The 16,367-nt window shown below is 32.4% G+C and overlaps 1 long non-coding RNA gene across 1 annotated transcript; it reads left to right on the plus strand.

Annotated features, from left to right (window-relative positions):
- Nucleotides 1-8,116: 8,116 nt before the first annotated feature.
- On the plus strand, nucleotides 8,117-16,222 carry LOC127709074 (uncharacterized). Its single transcript, XR_007985486.1, has 3 exons — nucleotides 8,117-8,191; nucleotides 11,160-11,306; nucleotides 14,377-16,222. It is a non-coding gene; the product is annotated as an uncharacterized LOC127709074 (long non-coding RNA).
- The last annotated feature ends 145 nt before the right edge of the window (nucleotides 16,223-16,367 follow it).

Here is a 16,367-nt window from a genome sequence, read left to right on the forward strand (position 1 = left end):
ATGTCATCATTGGAGTAAAGGAGTTGTTTTGACCATCATTTCTACAGTCTGTGTTAGTTATTAAGTTGCCCTTGTCTTGCCATGTCATCATTGGAGTAAAGAAGTTGTATTGACCATTATTTCTATAGTCTGTGTTATTAAGTTGTCTTGTCTTGCCATGTCATCATTGGAGTTAAGGAGTTGTATTGACCATCATTTCTACAGTCTGTGTTATTAAGTTGTCCTTGTTTTGTTATGTCATCATTGGAGTAAAGGAGTTGTATTGAACATCATTTCTATAGTCTGTGTTATTAAGTTGTCCTTGTCTTGTCATGTCTGTACTTATTTGAAATTCCCCGTTCATAGAGTAAGAATTCATTAAGAACATATGGTTCTAACACATTAAAGCAAAGTTTATCTTATAGAAATTTTACTTTTTGCTTAATATATGTCCCTTTTGAGCAATTACCTCCTAATGTTCCAGCGTATTTACGCATCCCTGACTTAAAACTTGTTTAGGTTATAGCGTTCCTGTTGAAGGTAATAATATTTTATGGTCATGGTTACTGTTTCTCAACTGTTTTTTTTTGTGTGTGCTTCTAGATATACGAACAAAAGAATATTGCCTACTTAAAATAGCTAGAGGTGTACAGCGTGATAACCTAGTGCGAAAAAAGTACACGTATTATCATTGTCTTGTAATTTGGAGGGATTAATAACTATTCGCCTATCAATTCTTAGAACTGGCATAAAATGGTTACCTTTTTAAAATTTTTTCATTATATTTCTTTATTGGAACTTTTATATTTGTAATTGGGAGAGGGTTGAGTAATCATAGTTAAGTCGTATAGCGGCACCTCTTGATGTGCCTATTCTCGTCAATGTTTAGAAATGCTCACTGAATTTATTTAACACTATTGCTATTATAAAGTCTTTTAATCTCTTTTAAGGTAGCACTACAGTCAGAATTTTCTGACTCCAACCAACAGTCTTTAAAGATTAATTTCTCTAAAATTACTCAATGGATTTTTAAAATCTTTAACTCATTTTAAAGCTGAAATATAACTTTTTCTTAATCTATAGATAAATTTATTTTTGGTATGATTAATCTCAAAATATAGCTCATTAATTGCCAAAAAAGTGGTCTTCCAACTTGGATGAAAATGGCACATTCAGGTCAAATGGTAGTAAAAATTTGTTTTCATCCCTTTAATCAACCATTCACAATCTACAAAACCGTGTCTCAGATTTTTGATATATGCCTCCAGTAATAAGATATATTATTTTTACTGCTGGATGCCAAACCTTATTTCACCTTTCATCTTTGGAGACCTATAAATTCATTTAGAAACAAATTATCCAAAAACTGGGACACGGTATTGTAGAAAATACTCCCTTCAATCACATATATCAAAGTCAAGCCAAAGGGGGTACCCATAGAGTTTCTATTTTCATTTTTTCCTTACAATTCTCATGAAAAATTGTTCTGAGAAATGACCTTAAAACTGAATTTCCTCTTAAGAACCCCTATAAATGCCACATAAATACAAAAATTCCACTGGGAACACCCCAGGAGTGTTCTGACACCATTACTTTATCAATAGAACCACACACATTGTGTCTTTGATGCTCTAATGCTGTAAAATTTGCATTTTGTGTGCACTGTATAACACTCACTTGGCATTTGGCGGGAGTTTGACGTCACAGATTTGACCAACATCTGTGATGTAGTAATTAAATAAAGACAAAGCTCCGCCTCTGTCCAGACAGTCTAAGATAAGAGAATAACAGGATTGGCCAGCTGCATCATAATTAATATTTAACATCATTATTCTCACTATAAAGAATAATTTTCATTTGAATTTTAAAAAGAAATATAATATGACCATGATGACTGAAATTAACTAAAATATTAAAATTGTGCATTAAAAGACATGTCCATAAAAAGATAAAAACCATCCCCTTCTTGAAAATAGACTGTCCAACATGATTTATGAGTTTCATGGAATTAAAAAAATTCGATATAAACTTAAAATTAGTTAAAATGCCTAAAATTATTTTTAAATGTAGAAGACCAAAGACGAGAAATTTATACAGGCAGTCAGAGGCTTTCAAAGATACTTTCACACTCTTTTCCATAGTTTGTTTTTCATTTTGGTAGATTTTTTCCCTTTTAATTTTTTCCTATTCAGATCTTTTTCTTTTTCTCTGTTCTAAACTTCCATGTTTTATAAATTAGTTTTGTTGCAATGCAATGAGATATTTATCTTGTGGTTAGGGATTAACAGCTGGACACTGGTATCAACAGATGATTGACATATTAGCCCCTCCCGAATGCCTATATATTTAGATTAATTACATGTGCTTTTATTTACATAAGTTCATTATCAATTTACTCCCTGTTGTGATATGATAATGACTTTGGGATTTTTACAAACTGTGCAGAATAATACTTACTTCAAAATTATGTGATAAAAAAAATATCTTCAAAAAATCATTGTTAGACTGTAGTGCTACCTTAAGAAACTTAAAGCTAGTATCACAGATTCATACGTGTAGTTTGAGAATATATTACCAAATATAATTGCTAAAAAATTACCAAAACCTGTAAAATGTTTTAATATTTTTGGCAAACGGTAAGATAAGTCTCTTATGCTCTAGGTCATTGAATCTTTGATACATTTGAGATCAAACATTTGTTGTTGGTAATTTGATATCAAACATATGTTGAACCAAATAAATAAAACATAGCTTATGGGCATTAAATAACAATAATGTGTGAAAATTCACGTCATCCTATTGTACGAAGAACTATACGACCCGACTTTGGAGTGCTGCCATTTCACGAAAGGGCGAATCGAATTGATTGTTCTACTGTCATTGTACGAAGAAGGAGAGGATCAGACTTAACAACTGTCATTGTACGAAGGAGGAGAGGATCAGACTTAACAACTGTCATTGTACGAAGGCGGAGAGGGTCAGACTTAACAACTGTCAGTGTACGAAGTAGGAGAGGATCAGACTTAACAACTGTCAGTGTACGAAGGAGGGGAGGATCAGACTTAACAACTGTCATTGTACAAAAGAGGAGAGGACCAGACTTAACAGCTGTCATTGTACGAAAGAGGAGAGGATTAGACTTAACAGCTGTCATTGTACGAAGTAGGAGAGGATCAGACTTAACAACTGTCATTGTACAAAGGAGGAGAGGGTCAGACTTAACAACTTTCATTGTACGAAGGAGTAGAGGGTCAGACTTAACAACTGTCAGTGTACGAAGGAGGAGAGGATCAGACTCAACAACTGTCATTGTACGAAAGAGGAGAGGATCAGAATTAAAAGCTGTCATTGCACGCAGGAGAAGAGGATCTGACTTAACAGCTGTCATTGTACGAAGGAGGAGAGCATCAGACTTAACAACTGTCATTGTACGAAGGAGGAGAGGATCAGACTTAACAACTGTCATTGTACGAAGGAGGAGAGGGTCAGACTTAACAGCTGTCATTGTACGAAGGAGGAGAGCATCAGTCCTAACAACTGTCATTTTACAAAGGAGCTAGGAGAGGATCAGACTTAACAACTGTCATTGTACGAAGGAGGAGAGGATCAGACTTAACAACTGTCATTGTACGAGGGAGGAGGGGATCAGACTTAACAGCTGTCATTGTACGAAGGAGGAGAGGGTCAGACTTTACAGCTGTCATTGTAGGAAAGAGGAGAGGTTCAGACTTAACAACTGCCATAGTACGAAGGAGGAGAGCATCAGACTTAACAACTGTCATTGTACGAAGGAGGAGAGGATCAGACTTAACAACTGTCATTGTACGAAGGAGGAGGGGATCAGACTTAACAGCTGTCATTGTACGAAGGGGGAGAGGATCTGACTTAACAGCTTTCATTGTACGAAGGGGGAGAGGATCAGACTTAACGAAGGAGGAGAGGATCAGACTTAACAACTGTCATTGTACGAAGGAGGAGAGGGTCAGACTTTACAGCTGTCATTGTAGGAAGGAGGAGAGGGTCAGACTCAACAACTGCCATAGTACGAAGGAGGAGAGAATCAGACTTAACAACTGTCATTGTACGAAGGAGGAGAGGACCAGACTTAACAACTGTCATTGTACGAAGGAGGAGGGGATCAGACTTAACAGCTGTCATTGTACGAAGGAGGAGAGGATCTGACTTAACAGCTTTCATTGTACGAAGGAGGAGAGGATCAGACTTAAGTACTGTCATCGTTTGAAGGAGAAATGGACCAGACTTAACTACTGCCATTGTACAGATAAAAAGAAGAACAAAACGATCAAATGTAAAGTACTTCGATTCTAAGAAACCGTATCAAAAAACCCTAATGGACTACTGCCATTGTACGAAGGATGAGACGATCCTACTGGACTACTGTCATTGTACGAAGAATGAGATGGTCCTACTTTACTACTGCCATAGTACGAAGGATGAGATGATCCTACTGGACTACTGTCATTGTACGAAGAATGAGATGATCCTACTTTACTACTGCCATAGTACGAAGGATGAGATGATCCTACTGGACTACTGTCATTGTACGAAGAATGAGATTGTCCTACTTTTCTACTGCCATAGTACGAAGGATGAGACGATCCTACTTTACTACTGCCATAGTACGAAGGATGAGATGATCCTACTGGACTACTGCCATTGTACGAAGAATGAGATGATCCTACTTTACTACTGCCATGTTACGAAGGATGAGATGATCCTACTGGACTACTGTCATTGTACGAAGAATGAGACGATCCTACTTTACTACTGCCATAGTACGAAGGATGAGATGATCCTACTGAACTACTGCCATTGTACGAAGGATGAGACGATCCTACTGGACTACTGTCATTGTACGAAGAATGAGATTGTCCTACTTTTCTACTGCCATAGTACGAAGGATGAGATGATCCTACTGGACTACTGCCATTGTACGAAGAATGAGATGATTCTACTTTACTACTGCCATAGTACGAAGGATGAGATGATCCTACTGGACTACTGCCATTGTACGAAGGATGAGACGATCCTACTTTACTACTGCCATAGTACGATGAATAAGACGATCGGACAGTAACCTATACTGCCATTGTACGACAGACACGACTACCCAACTTGACTACAACCATTGTGAGAAGGAAGAAACGACTCAACTGCAATGTGTATGAATAAGAAGACGACCCAACTACATGTACATGTAACAATCCACTATCAGCTGTATTACTCCGCGATAATAAACATCTAAGAGGTTTATTTCTAAGGGTATTCCTGAACTTTAGTGAATCGATATTGTGCAGAAGGATAAAGAGTAAATCAAAGTTAAAATGTTATAAGTGTTACTTTTAAGTACATGTATATCTTTAATTTTATGATAAAGTGTTAATTTGTACCTTTGCTAATAAAAGTTACAATCATTATGTCAAGTGACTAGATTTCAAACATCTGTTTCAAATTAGTTTTTTTTTTACGAAAATGATGTAATTTTGTTATTCTATATCTGTTTATTCCTTACAACAAATATATTAGTAAAAGCTCCAGTGTTGCATGATATTGCATCAAATAGCAATTCTACTCGAGGCATTATAGAATGTTTAATTAAATTCATGGATTTTAATTGTCAGTTCGGTTTAGATATAGGAGGGATATATGATACGGAGATTTTTACAACTATGGTCGCATTGTTATCAAAAAGAAAAAAAATATATAATAATTTGATTCTATTTCAATGTAATGTCCTTTTAAATTCAGTTTGTTTAAATATTTTCCATAAAAATAATTTGGATAAAAAATCTAAGCATGTGATGCAAAATGGGTATCCCCTGATAAGCCGAAATGGTAGAGCCCATTATATGCTAAACCCCAAAGATAAATTCGTCAACAAAATCAAAGTAGTAGGGGCACTATGGCAAAATGTGGTAAAAGCTCTGAGAGGGTTTCATTTAATTCTAAGTACTGTTCGCAATGGCAAATCAATTTCTTTTTGCATTGTTTTAATTCTTAAAGTAACATATGTTTTGAGTATGATGTTTTGAAGGGAACGGTTCATTGTATAGTGTGTTACTAATATGTTGATGCTGTTATACTATGCAACAATGAAGTTAAATTTTAGTAAAACATTTTTAAAATCTTTGTAAATAGTTTATCGATACATCCAATTAAATTTTCTGTTTTCGTTTTGAATTGGATTATTTAAACAAACTTTTAAAAGGCTGTTTAACTGTAAGCGGACATGGTACTTGGTTTTAAAAATACAAATCAATAAAAACCCTAATAAAAATAACCTTACTTTAAAATGTATTTCAATCAATCAGAATTCAAAACGTCTTGTTCACCTTTTGTCATAAAATAAAGATTGATTTGATAATTACAAATTAAACTATATCTAAATTCCAATCGTACACTTCATAGATAGAAACATATCTGTAGGGCTTTTGTAGATCTTTATAATCAACATTACAACACACGAGATCGGACACGATTAAATTGCTCTTTGAAGTTGTACTAGTTTTATATCATAAAGAGAGGGACTCTTAGTTCACCCCTCCCTGCTCAAGCAATATGTCAGCATAGAAAATCTCTCATGAAATAGAAAGATTGTAATGTGATAAGGCAGGCAAGCTACACCAATGTTTCAACTGATTTTTACATTTTGTTCTAATGGCGTATTCTCACACCACTGTCATAGGTTGGGGAGGGGTTGCGCTCACGAACATGGTTAATCCTGTCACATTCTGTATGTTACTGTCTCAAGTCATGAGCCTGTATTCAGTGGTTGTCGTTGGAAGATATCTCTAATATTTGTTTTTTTTTTTGTTTTTTTTTACATAAATCAGGCCATTGGTTTTCTCGTTTGAACTGTTTTACATTTTGTCATGTCGGGGCCTTTTATAACTTTTAATATGTGTGGGTTTTGCTCATTTTTGAAGACCATGCTATGACGTAACTAATTTGCTTACAACTACATCATTTGGTCTCTGGTGAATTGATAAGGTAATTCAAGAAAACGCTCTGAATGCACCAAATTAATTAACTAACCTAATGATTGAAAAAAATGAAAGTGTTAATGATAATGAACATTATATATCAGTACTGGAACAAAATTCATTTTCATGGTTCATTGGTCATTTGGTTTTCTCGTTTGAACTGTTTTACATTCTGTCATGTCGGGGCCTTCTATAACTTTTTATACTGTGTGGGCTTTGCTCAGATTTGAAGAACATACGGTGACGTATATTTGCTAACATCTAATTCTTTTGGTCTCTTGTGAATATTTGAAGTAATTCAAGGAAAGCGATCCGGACGCACGAAATGCACAATGTTATTTTCATTAACTGTCAATACCTAATGCTTGACAAAATTGAAAATGTTAATAGCAATGGGCATTATATCATTGCAGGAAAAAAACACGTATCCCTTTTAAAAGAAAGCTTTGGTCGTCGTCGGGTGTTTCGAATATTCGAAATATGTTAAGTTCTTCTTCTTCCATATCCTGACAACCGATTCAACATGTTGAATATTCTGGCAAGTATATAGTTCAAAATGCCTTAACTTTAGTAATAAAATAAAATTATACAAGCAGGTATAAACGATACATCAATCAATAATTAAATGAAATTGAAGATATAAGAATTGGAAACGGTAGCTGCAGCGAATTCAGTATTTGGAGTTTTCAGCACACCGTTCAGTTAATTTCACTTTCAAAATCCAGGGCGAAATAATGTTAAGTAAAACTTTTGATTTATTTTTATCATGTGATAGCAGTGTAAGCTTTTCCAGATTGTTTTGATTAAAATCTACGAAAGGTATCTTTTTAGCACAGCCCAAAACTGTTATAAACCTGCATTAACCGTTTTATAGTTTAGGATTTTGGTAGTCGAGCAGTGTACTGTATAAGTACTGTCAGTGGGGAATAAGTTCTGAATGCGTTTATTGTGTATCAAATAAATTCGATAGTTTGTTATTTTTTCCCATCAATAGTTTGTAAAAATGTATATGATATTCTAATTTGAAGTACAAGAATGATAAATGCATGTCCACGGCTACAGGTTAAGTCCGGAAAAATATCGGTATCCGGGTTTTGATTTGGGGTTTAATTATAATTGTGCATTTCCTGTGTGGGAAAAATAAACAGCATGATACCACTGCAACGTGTACCCCTCTAGACTACAAATGCAGCCCATGTCAGTATAAAGTAATTATAATTTATTAGTTAAATGACAGTTTATATTTCCGTAGACAATATAAAACATGCAATTTATACTTGTAACTAATATAAAACTTTGTATGGAGACCCCTCTCTAAAAGTACTTGTATGTTGTGACACCAGAGCTCCAGATAAGCTGCGTATTTGCGTGATCACGCAATAAAAATAATTAAAAACCCAATGCAATTGCCCATTGCAGGGTTCAATAACCCAATTAATTCAAAGGAAAACCCAATTATATGCCAAAAACATGGGTTCTTAACGCTTTTATTCGCTATCGTTTGCGTTATTTACCCTTACTTGATTACAGTCGTCGCGTAAATCTATTTTTATAATATTTATAATTGGAAATGTCCTTTCGTTCTAAAAATAGAGCCCTGCATCAAGTAGCTGTAATGGTTCCCTGTTGGAATTTTCCGTTGCTCAGAAGGTACACGTGTTTATGAAAACATTTCGATCTTCTCGGCGTTTATCCAATTAGCGTGTGACATGCTGTCATATTTTTTCGAATTGCTCGGGCATTATCATAACATACAATGAATTAAAACGAAAGTAAATGTCCGGTAAAAATATTGAATAGAAGCATGTTTTCGGCTTCTTTTTGATAGCTGAGGGAAAGTTATGATGATAACAAGACTCAGCTAGTGATTTTAGGAAGCGGCAATTGAACGCACGGGCGTGTTTGCGTACCATAACGAGAACATTGCTAGAGCGATAAACACGGGGTTCCGTCAAAAAAAGAAATCAGTTGGAAAAAGTGAAAGGCCAAATCAATTATGACATGATATGTAGTTTGAAAGCATCGGAAACCACAAGTTCTGATAAGGGACAACTTAACCCAGATTTATGTAAATTGAATTAAACGAACACAGTTTATATATTATTTTTTTCATTTTAGTTGATGAGTGAATACACATATCCGTTTTTTACGTCAATGCAGCTTGACACTTTCTTTGTTTTTGGTCTAATTGTTCAAGATGCTTAAGATATTTACTTGATGTTGCAGAATTATTTGTAAATTTAAGTTGAATGTGGTCTCCATCATTATAAACCACCCTATAAACCTCAAGGTTTTGGGGGTATATCTTAAATCTGGAAACTACTTTTTATTTTTATTAAAAAGTAGATCTGGCAAATAGGTGAAAGGACTGGCAAAACTTTCTTACAGCACCTAAATTTCACATATATTACACAAAAATCTAAACACTTAGCCACACCTACCCCAACTATAATTAAACTGTAGGGTGATCATATGGGATCTAGAAAGTCAATTAGTTCCTGTCCAACTAGTGACACCAGCTGCAGTTTACATAAGTTTTGAGAAAATACAAAACTGACAGAACGTTTAAAACGGTACACAAATTAAATGTACAATTGCTCGTCAGTGAATAAACCAAATAAAACAGCTAGCACATATTCTTCAAAGAAAGAAACACATTTAAGATGGAAATACATCTGGGGTTGATATAATGTGATTATAACATGCCTAAATATTCAATATTGTGTTGATGAAAAAACCCAATACATTAAAGAGCTTGGTGGTGAAAACCCCAATTTGATATTTGCTTGAGGGGTGAATTGGAATTGATAATGCAATTAAAAAAAATTATCACCCAATTACATAAAAAAATGTTGGGTAAAAACCCCAATTTGTGAATTCTTATCTGGAGCTCTGGTTGTCATTTATTGCTTTATTATTACATTTATGATGATGCTACTTTTGAGTTTCTATCTTCATTTATTTGTGTTTCTTCTGTAATGCCACTTGATTGCCCAAAATTGAACATGATATATTTGAATAGGTACAGTACCCCAGTCCACCAAGTTGATATGTATGACTATGTGTAACATAAGTTACATCTTTCAGTGTTATGCATTTGGTGATACTAATTTCTGCTTGAATTCTGAATTGGCACGAAATATAACATAAATTGTGCAAGTCTATAAAGGTTCACTACACTACACCTTAAGTTATGCTTTTTCTTGTTTGCTTTTTCTTTTTTGGAGTACAAAATGTAGGATCAATATGCATGTAGCATGCTAAATTAAGATTATACGTGTACTCATATTTATGAAGAATGACCATTTTGGCCATAATGTAATAAATTATATTTAATTTGTGCAACTACTTTAACCATTACAAATCTTTTACAACTAAAGTTATTTACATTTATGCTTTCCAGATTATACAGGTTTGACTTTCAGCATTCCTAATATAGCGTGGCACTTTAAATTAATCACATTCTGTAACTTTCAATTTCACTCTAATCTATGTGACGCTTTATGTGCATATTACCTTCCTTGTGGACAATTAAAAGTTTACTATACAAGACTAACTGTTAATTTTGGTATGTCCATTTATTTAACTTTATATTTACACAATAAAATGGACTTACAGGATGAATGAAATATGAGAACTCTGGGTATTCATAAATACATATTATAATCATGAAAGTAAGAAAATTTAAAACTAAAATGTTAGTGCTATAATTGGCAAAATTAGATGTTGTTCATTTCATATCCTACTATTGTGTCAATTTTTATCATGTTTATTATTAAATTTAAAATGAGATAATGCTATATTGGTTGTTGAATGAGAAATATACCAGTTAAGCCTGACAAGTTCAGTATTATTAGACTGTTTCTGTTTGGCCTCTGTACTCCAATAAAGTGAATTAGGTCACCTAACAGACCAGTCTAATAATATCAGTGTTTTTTTCTGTATCCAGATTTGCTTTAAAAAATATCTTCATCCTACTATAAGGAGAAAATTTTCAGTAAATCTTGTTTAGATTCCAATAAATTAAGCATAAAACTGCTTTATATTCTTTTATATTCATTGCTCATAAATATTTTTTTTTACATTTTTTATTCAAAATACAAATGTATAATGTTTTTATCATTCAACAATTAGAGGATGTCAGAAGTTCCAACTGTCTTGCAAATTTCATTCCAGATTTTCTTTTGAGGAAAAACATGGTCACCAAACAATGCCAAAGAAAATGATTTGATTCTAAATTGGCCCTTTTTAAGTCCTATGGGATTTTTGTATGTTTTGACAGGATGTTACTTGAAGAAAATATGGTGCAAACAAAGTATATCTGTAAGTTATCTTGAGTGATTCTTTGGTGTGTTGTTTTCTTCTCTCTCTCTGGTTTGCATTTTTGCTTTTTTAGATAATTCTTAATTGGTTGCATAAATAATGCTTAGTCTACCACTTTGTTCTACCATACAGAGGCAAAGCTTCCTTTTTGTATGTCACACACAACATCAATTATGGTAACACCAAAAAAAAAAGCTTCCAAAACTTTTGATATCAAGTATAACAGACAAAGTTTATTTTAGAAACATTCACACTGAAATCAATGTAATATATAATATAAATAGAAGGTAAAGATGTGTTTCTCTGATAAGATGTTCAGATTCTATTCAGGAATGATTTTAAAAAGTAAAACAGGAAGCCAGGGTCCAGAGAGAGAAAAAAAAAATAACAGCCATTCCTAGAATATAAAAATAAGAAGATATGGTATGATTGCCAATGAGACAACTCTCCACAAGAGACCAAATGACATAGAAATTAACAACTACAGGTCACCGTACAGCCTTCAACAATGAGCAAAACCCATACCCCATAGTCAGCTATAAAAGGCCTCCTTTGAGCCTTTAGTTATTATATACTGTAAATTCAGAAATTATTGCGATTTATGAAGAATGGACAATAATGCGAGATTAATTATTGCGATTTCATGAAAATCTGCATACAGATGCATGTATCAGATATCAAAATGCGACTTTTAATTATTGCGATACTAACCCAGTCGCACTATTGGCATTAATAAAAACCTCGCAATAATTTCCAAATTTACAGTAATTATGATTATATATGGAACTGGCTGCATACATAATAGCTGATTCCTTTTGTGTGTAAGTCACTATGTTTGTTGTTTGTTTGCTACATTTTGTATCTCATTGATGTATATCCCAAAATTATGGGTCACATATTGTTTTCTATTGCATGGGGTTCATGCTTTGTCTGGCTTACTTTTATATCATGTAGAGTGTTTGTACATAAACTAACATTGTCACTTTCAGGATTTTAATTATTCAAAAATAACAGGATGTTTGTCAGTTTTTCAGAAACTATTGATGCATGGTATATAGTTTGTCAGAACTTTGTCAAGCCAACTCTTTTACAGTTTTCAAGTTTACAATTTCATATTATGTCCGGTATTTTTGTTATTTTACTTTTTTATGCAGATAAGAGTGCATATTATCCGGATCTTGGTTTTCTTAAATTTTCTGCAATTAATTACAGGATATTGAACTTTGTCAATGTTTTTTGTAATATTTAAGTAAATTTATGCAAACAAAGTGCAGTGGTTGTCTGGGTATCTCTTACAGTTTCAACCTAAATTTTACGCAGATTATTTGTACATATATATATTAAAGGTGTGCATATTTTAAGGATTAACAATTTCTTCAAATTTTCCACACTTGATAGGACATATAGGATGTCTAATGTCTTGATATGTCACTGTGATGAAAAATTATTGCATGATGAAGTGAAAATGTGTTTACAAGATGTCTTTTCATGTGGTAAATGGAATTTCAAATAAGTGTTATTTTGATCCCACATTTACCCAGACAAGCTGTTAACTAAATATAACATTTTAACTATATAAAAAATAATTAAGATGTGGTATGATTTACAATGAGACAACTATCAACAGGAGACAAAATGACTTGGATGTTAGCAACAATAGGTCACTACAGTCTCCAACAATGAGCAAACCATATAGTAATCTATAAAAGGCTCTAACATGACAAAATGTAAAAGAAAGCTATGGAGAAAACCAATGGCCTGATTTACGTACAATACAATAAACAAAAGACAAAAATGATACAGAGCAATAAAAGGCAACCACTGAATTACAGGCTTCACGTACTTTTTTGCACATATTTTTTTTTAGGTTTTGGTAACTGCAAAACATAAGTTTTAAAGTTTGAATGGAACAATAACGAGAAATTGTGCCTAAAAGAATGTACGAACATGGGGACGTCAACATGATCAAATGTGTGACTTTTTATTGTTTGAACTTTTATGTGCCAACAATTTCAAGCTGTACTTTAACATCACTGTTTACTCTGTCTAAAGTTATTGATGTAATGTTTTTTAGACTGTTGTTTGTCATGTTTTGTTTTTCGTATTTTGCTATGGTTGTGTGGTTTTCTCTTCAACTTGTCAATTTATTTTTCCCCCTTTGATATCTTCTTCCGTAATCACAAGAATAAATGCTTGCAATAGTTTCTTAGTTTGCAGTATTTTGACTATTTCATGACCTATATTTTATGCTTGAGTGAACCTCAATTTCTAATTTAGGTTACTGCAAATACCTGATGTCTTACCTGTCCGCACATTGCACTATATTGAAATACCATTGGTTTATTTATAATTATGCATTATTTTCATAATAAGATTGATGTTTTAATGCAGCTCTATTACCTTCAAGTGTAATTTAGGTATAACAAATGTTTACACTGTGACCACTTAGACTGATATTAAACTTTTATTGCGAAGAATGTTTTATTTTTACACCATTAAATGATATTTACCTTTAGTTGTCTGTATTACTGTGGTTAAAACACTTTATGGCGTGTTATAGATATATTGTCAACGAATACAATCAAGAATTGTCATTAAATTTTAAGTACTATTTGTGCATAAATTTTGAAATCAAACTTTTGAGAATATAATCAAATTCTGAATTTTTTTTTAGATAATGCTATACATAGATAAAGATGGTGACATATAGTTGTTAACTTATGGCATTTGGTATAGTGGAGAGTTGTCTCAATGGCAATCATACCACATCTTCTTATTTTTTAATTCCTTATTATGGTAGAACATTAGCTTTGAATTGTTTTACACTAGTCATTTTGGGGCCCTATATAGCTTGCTGTTTGGTGTGAGCCAAGGCTCCTTGTTGAAGGCCATACTTTGACCTATAATTGTTAACTTTTTATACATTGTGACTTGGATGGAGAGTTGTCTCATTGGCACTCATACCACATCTTCTTATTTATTTTATATTACCATAGCATTGACATTGAGTAATTATGGTTGATATTCAATTTTTTTCATTTAAGAACTCCTTGTTCATGATATTTTGTAGCATCAGCATGATAGTGGTGTTGAATGACTAACATTTTGAAGATAATAATTATGGAGATTTAAAAATGAGATGATTTTTTTCAAGAAGCACCAAGGATGTCCAAGAATTAACTTTGTTGAAGACTTACTTTAATGCGAACTCAGATTGACCAACCAGCAATTGTACTAACAACAATAATGAGAAATACTAGAACAGTTTACTACAGTATTAGTTTTTTAAATTGAGTTTCATTATAATAAGAATTAAACCAATGCTATACTATTTGTAAATTAATTTTGAAATGGAGCTTATTGTAGCTTGCGGTCCAACTTTGGGACAAAACAATACCAGTCTTTAATTGTCTGTCTTGTATCAAGTATGAAAATCAGCAAAGAACAGTTTCACCTTTAATATTTTAACATATAAATATTTTTCAAGATATTTTTTATATTTTGAATATTGAAAAAGGACATCTTAACTTTTCAGCAGCTCTATCAGGAGATTTAACTTTAGATATATTTTCTACAGCCACACAAAATATCCTAATTTTGTCCTATAAGTCATGACAAGTGCCAGCCAGCCTAAGAATTGAATAGTGATTAAAAACATGATTGAAAAATCATGCAAAAGTACATTTATATAAAATATCTTTTATTTCTAAATAACCTATGAATTGAGCATTGATTAAAAACATGATTGAAAAATCATGCAAATATACATTAATACAAAATATCTTTTATTTATAAATAGCAGTAATGCATATTAAAAATGCTTGTTTATTTCACTGTGCTTTTGTTTTTTATTTTTATTTTACTCTGTTTTAAAAAGCAAAAGTTGTGATACAGCTGGAACTGTTACATATTAATATTTATTGGTCCCTGGATACAGTCACTATTTTACATTATTTTTGGCTGATTTTAACTTATTCCTACAAGTTTGTAAGAGGGGACACAAAACAAAACCTATAATTAAAAAAATATAAAAAGGTAATTGAGGAGCCATGATGTAATTATATAAGAGGGTCTGGATGGGGTTTACAGAATAGAGAATAATGGACTATTACTACAGAATAATGGGCTAAAACATAAAAAGATAGAGAAAAATAGTCCAAAACAATTAAGAATAGAGAATAATAGCCAAATTTATAATGAACAGAGAAAAATGGCTTAAAAAAATTAGAGTACGATTGAAGGACCTCCCATCTAAACCCTCTATGATGTAACAGTATGTTTAAGCATGTTAATAAATTCATCATTTAGATGATTTCTATTCACAAATATAGAATATATCATGAACCAACTACATAATTTATCACAATCTGAACAAATCTCTTTCAGAAATGTATGCATAATCCTAGTGTTCCCATATTTATGTCAGAACTTATGCACTTTTTGAATGTACAAAAAAAATATAAATTTTCCCCTTCGTTTGGCCTTAAAGTCTCCATGATGATATTTGAAAGGCCTTCTGGTTGAAACGTTTCAAATATTTGTTTAGCATTTTAATCATTTTAAACTGAAACCCATATGATTGTGTAATACTCCATTTTGTAGGCTTATTAATTCTGTAACACACCTACTCCTTTTTAATACTACAGGATTCTACAAAAGTTTTGCAACTATTATTTTTGTTATGAACTTTTGCTTTTAATATTTTATTATAAAAATGTCCAATACATTATTTATATTGTCTGTAATATCAGGAGTCTTCATGTTACGTTTTTTTTATACTAATGTTTCTGTTGAAACTAATCAAATACTTTAAATTCATTTATTAATGCAATTTTTGAAGAATGAAAAAAATGTGAGATTAATTATTGCGATTTCAGGAAAATCTGCATACAGATAAATGTATCATATAATCAGAATATGTGTTCTTATTATTGCAATCTTCACCCAGTAGCATTATTCAGATTAATAAAAACCTCACAATAATTTCTGAATTAACAGTACATAACACTAGACTAGGCTTCTAAGATATATTTTTACTCAACATGTATTTAACTCAAAAAA

The sequence above is a fragment of the Mytilus californianus genome, unplaced genomic scaffold (genome assembly GCF_021869535.1).
Source record: "Mytilus californianus isolate M0D057914Y unplaced genomic scaffold, xbMytCali1.0.p SCAF_7, whole genome shotgun sequence".
NCBI classification, from domain to species: Eukaryota; Metazoa; Mollusca; class Bivalvia; order Mytilida; family Mytilidae; genus Mytilus; species Mytilus californianus.